Source organism: Lynx rufus, unplaced genomic scaffold (assembly GCF_022079265.1).
Source record: "Lynx rufus isolate CCGP_SWC_20201006 ecotype Redwood Valley unplaced genomic scaffold, mLynRuf1.p SCAF_9, whole genome shotgun sequence".
Classification (NCBI taxonomy): domain Eukaryota; kingdom Metazoa; phylum Chordata; class Mammalia; order Carnivora; family Felidae; genus Lynx; species Lynx rufus.
The window spans coordinates 60,534,552-60,540,925 of NW_025814897.1; the positions used below are offsets into that span (position 1 = coordinate 60,534,552).

The 6,374-nt window shown below is 38.1% G+C and overlaps 1 pseudogene; it reads left to right on the plus strand.

Annotated features, from left to right (window-relative positions):
* The first annotated feature begins 216 nt into the window (after positions 1 to 216).
* LOC124504664 (olfactory receptor 52B4-like) lies at positions 217 to 1,150 on the plus strand (annotated as a pseudogene).
* The last annotated feature ends 5,224 nt before the right edge of the window (positions 1,151 to 6,374 follow it).

Consider the following 6,374-nt stretch of genomic DNA (forward strand, 5'->3'; position numbering starts at 1 on the left):
AGTGTCTCTTTCCTGGTTTGTTTCTCTCTCTCTGTTTTTTTTTTTCCCCTTTGCTTGAACAAATAATCTTATTTACCTTTAGTATCATAGTTCCTGGCACCTTCAGAATGGAATAGAATTAGATAAATGTGAAAAGCTGCTGGTAACAGCAAAAACAATCTTGGTGTATGAACTGAATTTTCCTCTCTGTTAATAGGAAGGTTGTCTGATCCAGGCATGACTACCTTAAACCACACTGCTGTTAGTCACATGGTCTTCTGTTTGCTGGCCATTCCTGGCCTTGAGGACCAGCATGTGTGGGCTTCCATCCCCTTCTTCGTTTCCTATGTCATCGCCCTGCTTGGGAACAGCCTGCTCATCTGCATTATCCTCACAAAGCGCAGCTTCCACGAACCCATGTACCTCTTCCTCTGCATGCCGGCCAGAGCAGACGTTGTCCTCTTCACGTGCACAGTAACTCAGGCCTTGGACATCTTCTGGTTCCGTGCTGGGGAGATCTCTCTGGATCGCTGCATCACTTAGCTCTTCTTCATCCATACCACCTTCATCTCTGAGTCAGGGATCTTGCTGGTGATGGAGTTTGACTGCTACATTGCCGTATGCTACCTACTGAGATACACCACTATTGTTACATGTGCACTGATTGGGAAAGTTGGATTGACTATCTTTCTGAGAAGTTATGGTACAATTTTCCCTATAATGTTTCTTCTGAAAAGATTGGCTTTTTGCAAAAGTAGCATCCTCCCAAACACAGCCTGTAAGCATACTGTCTTGGCCCTTGCTTCCTGTAATGACATATGAATAAACATCTGGTATGTGGTTTTGTCCTAATGTCAACAGTGGTCTTAGGTATCGTGCTAATTTTTATTTCATATGTGCTGATTCTCCACGCTGTCATCTGCATCCCTTCTGGAGATGCTTGTCACAAAGCTCTCAATACTTGCGGCTCCCATGTCTGTGTCATTGTCCTCTTTTATGGACCTGGGATCTTTGCAACACTTACTCAGCAGTTTGGATGCCACATCACACCCCACATTCATGTTCTGCTGGCCAGTGTCTGCATTCTGGCTCCTCCTATGCTAAATCCCATCATTTATGGGCCTTGGACCGGGACCAGGTGGTTTATGCATTGTTTACAAAGCAGAAATAATTTTGATGTGGAAGCTGGCATTCTTTTTTTGTTAGCAATCCTCTCCATGGAGAGAGTAAGCTTTAGCACCAGTTTATGGCAGCAGGTAAGATACTAGTCAAATGACTCCAGGTGTTGCTGTTTCTAGTGAAATTGCATGAATGTGATTTTTGTACATGTTTCTTCCAAAGTCTCTAATATGTCATTGAATATCAGTGTCTTTGGGGCCTTGGTTAACTTTCTCCCCACAGAATTGAGAACTAGATCAGGGCACCTCTCTGTGTCTTCTTCATTTACCTCTCTAACCCTAGACTGGAGAATTACATAAGATGAATCTTGGGCAGTGATTTTCTTCTGACAGTTGCCAAACTCTTCTTTTAATCCTTGTGACTTACTTATTTTATAACTGGCAATTTGTACATCTTAATCCCCTTCACCTAATTTCTCCCATCCCCAGACCCCTCTTCTCTCTGGCAACACCAGTTTGTTTTCTGTATCAATGAATCTGTTGCTGTTTGCTGTTCGTGTGTTTAGTCCCTCAGAAGTTTGTTTTGAGAAGCTACTATAAGTGGTATTTAAAAAAATTTTTCTTTTCCAAATGTGCATTGTTTTCCAAAATTGCCAAACAATATTGAATTCTACATCTGTAGAAATACAATTGATTGGTATGTTGACCTTCATCCTGCAGCTTTACCTTATTCCATTTACTAGTTCTTGTAGCTTTGTTGTTGTTGTAGATTCTATCTGTAGTTTTTCCTGCATATGTACAGCCATGTTGTTTTCAGAAAAATAAAGTTTTATTTCTTCCTTTTCATGAAAAAAAGAGTTGATGTTATGGTTTTGGTTTAGAAGGCTGGCAACTCACACAGAAATACCATGTTGCAATCTGAAGGCAAAATTCCATTCTCCTCTGTCTTTGCTCTTAAGGCCCTTAACTTATTGAATGAAGCCTATACACCTTATGGAGGGTTATCTGCTTTACTCAAACTTTAATGATTTAAATATTAATCACATTAAAAAAATATCTTCACAGCAACATCTAGACTGGTGCTTGACCAAATAATTGGGCACCAAAGTCTAGCCAGGTTGACACATAAAATTAACCATCATAACATCCCATGTAAGATTGTAATCCCTGTGACATCTCACCACTCTGTGGCTCTGAGCCCTTTTCTTTTTTTTCTTACTTGGTGATGTTTTATTTCAGGCATTAGAAAACAAAAAATCTATGAAAAAATCAAAGTCTGATGATACTTTTAAGAGTTCAATTCTCTGAAAATGTAAATTTTATTTTTTTTGTTTTATGCAGTGACTGAATACACAGAGGGACAATGACCAGACCATACATAAATATAGAACACTGACCCACAACCTGAAGCAACTTGCCCAGGAAACCAATTTGTTATCTACAATAGCCAGCCTCCTACAATCAAGACTTGTAGTCAGACTGCTGTCTCTGATATCAATCTAGGAAGCCAAACAATGAACCCTGTAACTGTCAGCCCCAAACATCCAGGTCTTGAAGAATAACTGACAGCTTCTCTAATTTTTGTTCCTGCTACCAACTTAGGCCAACCAGGAAAAGACAAATATGTGCCCCTAACCAATAACATGGGATGCCCCACTTCTAGTTAGCTCACCTACAGCTTCTCCACTTTAACAGCCTTCAATTAGAGCACATTTGAAGTCTTCCCTTTTTCCACTCTAAAACTTTCCCATTCCCCTGCCTGCCTTTAAGTCTCTGCCAAAATCCAAATGACATAGTGGCTGATTTCCCTACTAGTACTCTCTGAATAAATGGACTTTGCTAGTTCTCATTTGGTTGGTCTTCGTTATTTATATAAGAGTAACACAGATGATGTTTTAAAGAAAAAAACAAATGTTGAAATACATTTCATCTAGATTATAGAAAGGACTGTTAGGGTTTGTATCCTGGTAGAGATTATCCTTTGAAACATTAAAGGGTCTTTGTCATTCGGGAAGATACCATTCTCCAGTTGTTACTTGTTATATATATATATAGACTTCCCAGGAAAGAAAAGCATGAGAAAAGCCAGTATAGACATCATGAAACTAATTCCTTAGTAGCTAATTTTTAGATTCTTTTTATTTTAAACTTGTTTTGTTTTTAATTTTTTTAAATTTACATCCAAATTAGTTAGAATCTAGTGCAACAATGATTTCAGGAGTAGATTCCTTAGTGCCCCTTACCCATTTAGCCCATCCCCCCCTCCCACAACCCCTTCCATAACCCTCAGTTTGTTCTCCATAATTATGACTCTCTTCTTTTTGTCCCCTTCCCTGTTTTTATATTATTTTTGTTTCCTTTCCCTTATGTTCATCTGTTTTGTCTCTTTAAGTCCTCATATGAGTGAAGTCATATGATTTTTGTCTTTCTGTGACTAATTTCGCTTTGCATAATACCCTCCAGTTCCATCCACATAGTTGCAAATGGCAAGATTTCATTCTTTTTGACTGCCAAGTAATACTCCACTGTGTGGGTGTACATATATATACATGAAGATGTGGTATACCACATCTTCTTTATCCATTTATCCAACGATGGATATTTGGGCTCTTTCCATATTTTGGCTATTGTTGATAGTGCTGCTATAAACATGGGGGTGCATGTGCCCTTTCAAAACAGCACACCTGTATCCCTTGGATGAATACCTAGTAGTGAAATTGCTGGGTCATAGGGTAGTTCTATTTTTAATTTTTTGAGAAACCTCCATACTGTTTTCCAGAGTGGCTGCACCAGCTTGCATTCTCACCAATAGTGCAAAAGAGATCCTCTTTCTCCCCATCCTCGCCAACATCTGTTGTTGCCTGAGTTGTTAATGTTAGCCATTCTGACAGGTGTTAGGTGGTATCTCACTGTGGTTTTGATTTGTATTAGCCTGATGAGGAGTGATGTTGAGCATTGTTTCATGTGTCGGTTGGCCATTGGGATGTCTTCTTTGGAGAAGTGTCCATTCATGTCTTTTGCCCATTTCTTCACTGGATTATTTGTTTTTTGGGTGTTGAGTTTGATAAGTTCCTTGTAGATTTTGGATACTAACCCTTTATCTGATATGTCATTTGCAAATATCTTCTCCCATTCCACCAGTTGCCTTTTAGTTTTGCTGATTGTTTCCTTCACTGTGCAGAAGCTTTTTATCTTGGTGAGTTCCCAATAGTTCATTTTTGCTTTTGTTTCCCTTGCCTCTGGAGACTTGTTGAGTAAGAAGTTGCTATGGCCAAGATCAAAGAGATTTATGCCTACTCTCTCCTTGAGGATTTTGATGGCTTCCTGTCTTACATTGAGGTCTTTCATTCATTTTGAGTTTATTTTTGTGTATGCTGTAAGAAAGTAGTCCAAAGTCATTCTGCATGTCGCTGTCCAGTTTTCAAGCACCACTTCCTGAAGAGAGCCTTTATTCCATTGGATATTCTTTCCTGCTTTGTCAAAGATTAGTTGGCCATATGTTTGTGGGTCCAATTCTGGGGTCTCTATCCCATTCCGTTGATCTGAGTGTCTGTTCTTGTGCCAGTATCATACTGTCTTGATGATTATAGCTTTGTAATACAGCTTGAAGTCCGTGGTTGTGATGCCTCCAGCTTTGGTTTTCTTTTCCAAGATTGCTTTGTCTATTTGGGGTCTTTTGTGGTTCCACACAAATTTTAGGATTGTTTGTTCTAGCTCTGTGAATGCTGGTATTATTTTGACAGGTATTGCATTGAATATGTATATTACTTTGGGTAGTATTGACATTTTAACAATATTTGTTCTTTCTATCCAGGAGCATGGAATATGTTTCCATTTATTGGTGTCTTCTTCAGTTTCTTTCATAAGTTTTCTATAGTTTTCAGTGTCTAGATTTTTTACCTCTTTGGTTACATTTATTCCTAGGTATTTTATGGTTTTTGGTGCAACTGTAAATGGGATCGATGCCTTGATTTCTCTTTTTGTTGCTTCATCATTGGTGTATAGGAATGCAACCGATTTCTGTGCTTTGATGTTATATCCTGCCACTTTGCTGAATTCATGGATCATTTCTAGCAGTTTTCTGGTAGAATCTTTTGGGTTTTCCATATAGAGTATCATGTCATCTGCGAGGAGTGAAAGTTTCACCTCCTCCTGGCTGATTTGGATGCCTTTTATTTCTTTGTGTTGTCTGATTGCAGAGGCTAAGACTTCCAATACTATGTTGAATAACAGTGTCAAGAGTGGACATCCCTGTCTTGTTCTTGACCTTAGGGGGAAAGCTCTCATTTTTTTGCCATTGAGGATATTAGTGGTGGGTCTTTCATAAATGACTTTTATGATCTCCAAGTATGATCCTTCTATCCCTACTTTATTGAGAGTTTTTGTCAAGAAAGATGCTGTATTTTGTCAAATACTTTCTCTGCATGTATTGAGAGGATCATATGGTTCCTGTCTTTTTTTTTTTTTTGATTGATGTGATGAATCACATTGATTGTCTTGTGGATATTGAACCAGCCCTGCATCCCAGGTATAAATCCCACTTGGTGTTGGTGAATATATTTTTTTAATGTATTGTTGGATATGGTTGGTTAATATCTTGTTGAGGATTTTTGCATCCATGTCCATCAGGGAAATTTGTCTGTAGTTCCCCTTTCTAGTGGGGTCTTTGGTTTTGGAATCAAGGTAATGCTGGCCTCATAGAAAGAGTTTGGAAGTTTTCATTCCATTTCTATTTTTTGGAACACCTTCAAGAGAATAGGTGTTAACTCTTCCTTAAATGTTTGATAGAATTCCCCTAGAAAGCCATCTGGCCCTGGACTCTTGTTTTTTGGCAGAGTTTGGATTACTAATTCGAGTTCCTTACTGGTTATGAGTCTGTTCAAATTTTCTATTTCTTCCTGTTTCAGTTTTGGTAGTGTACATGTTTCTAGGAATTTGTCAATTTCTTCCAGATTACCCATTATATTGGCATATAATTGCTCATAATATTCTCTTATTATTGTTTTTATTTATGCTGTGTTGGTTGTGATCTCTCATCTTTCATTCTTGATTTTACTTATTTGGGTCTTTTCCTTTCTCTTCTTGATCAAACTGGCTAGTGGTTTATCAATTTTGTTAATTCCTTCAAAGAACCAGCTTCTGGTTTCATTGATCTGTTCTACTTTTTTTTTTTGTTTTTTTTGTTTTTTGTTTTTTTGTTTCGATGGCATTAATTTCTGCTCTAATCTCTATTATTTCCTGTCTTCTGCTGGTTTTGGGTATTATTTGCTGTTCTTT